Raw genomic sequence first — 1,741 nt, forward strand, 5'->3', positions numbered from 1 at the left:
CATGGTCCTTATTGTAAACATTGTCCTTATTATCAACATTGTCCTTATTGCAACATTGTCAACATTGTCCTTATTGCAGCATTGTCCTTATTATCAACATGGTCCTTATTGTCAACATTGTCCATATTATCAACATTGTCCTTATTGTCAACATTGTCCATATTATCAACATTGTCCTTATTGCAACATTGTCCTTATTGTCAACATTGTCCATATTATCAACATTGTCCTTATTGCAACATTGTCCATATTATCAACATTGTCCTTATTGCAACATTGTCCATATTATCAACATTGTCCTTATTGCAACATTGTCCTTATTGCAACATTGTCCTTATTATCAACATGGTCCTTATTGTCAACTGACAATTAAAACTGTCCTTATTTCCATCCACAAATGCATTACATTGTCTTATTGTACATTTTATACAAGCAACATTGTCTTTACAATCAAAAATTGCTTATTATAAATTTATCACTTGCCTAATTTACATTTCTTATATTGACAACATTGTCCTAGAAATTTTCATCAACAACCTAGCACTTTCCAGAACATGCCGATGTCAATATTGTTCATTTTTTAAAATGTTATTGAAGATTGTCCTTGATTTAACATGACTTATTGTAATGGTGTTCTATGATCTTAACATTGTCTTTTGTATTGTCCTTATTTCAACATTTCCATTGTCAACTTGTCCTATTGTCAACATATCCTTTAAGTTGCACATTGCCCTATTGTCACATTATCCACATTATCCACATTGTCAGTATTGTCAACATTGTCCATATTATCAACATTGTCCTTATTGTCAACATTGTCCTTATTGCAACATTGTCCTTATTGTCAACGTTGTCCTTATTGTCAACATTGTCCTTATTGTCAACATTGTCCATATTATCAACATTGTCCTTATTGCAGCATTGTCCTTATTGTCAACATTGTCCTTATTATCAACATTGTCCTTATTGTCAACATTGTCCTTATTGTCAACATTGTCCTTATTGTCAACATTGTCCTTATTGTCAACATTGTCCATATTGTCAACATTGTCCATATTGTCAACATATCCGTATTGTGAGTATTGACTACATTGTCAGTACTGTCACCATTATCCACATTATCCACATTGTCAGTATTGTCCACATTGTCAGTATGTACACCATTATCCACATTGTCCACATTGTCAGTATTGTCTACATTGTCAGTTTAGATATATTGTCCACATTGTCCACATTGTCCAAACTGTCAGAAACATTTTTTTAAACTCTATCGATATATTTGCGTTCTCAACGTAATAATCATGCTTTTAAAGTGTTATCGACTGCAGTATACCATTGGAATGTTCGGTGATACCTAGAGGTTACATAACTAGTGGTTTTGGATATGGTATTTATATCTCTCGAGTTAGGCATTTTTTTGAAGTTACAAAAGACACTCGCTTCCAACAACTACGTGTCATATGAACTGTTTCCAACACAATGAGTCGGCAGTTGTGGGGTTGTGACCTGGTTTGAATGCACACGTGTTTAAGACTTAACGAATAAATTACGATAAAATATGAATAAGATTAAGGATTTATATGGAGACTCTTGAAAAAGTGCAAGGAGAATAAGACCAGGCGCTCCGTAGAGTAAGCGTCTTCTGCTTCATCGACGACACCCACAATATAAATCTAGAATTTGGTACTGAGACGTCATTCAAACTTCAATGTCTTACTCCATCAACTAAGCATTCCGGATT

This window comes from Pecten maximus, chromosome 7 (genome assembly GCF_902652985.1).
Source record: "Pecten maximus chromosome 7, xPecMax1.1, whole genome shotgun sequence".
In the NCBI taxonomy this organism is placed as follows: Eukaryota; Metazoa; Mollusca; class Bivalvia; order Pectinida; family Pectinidae; genus Pecten; species Pecten maximus.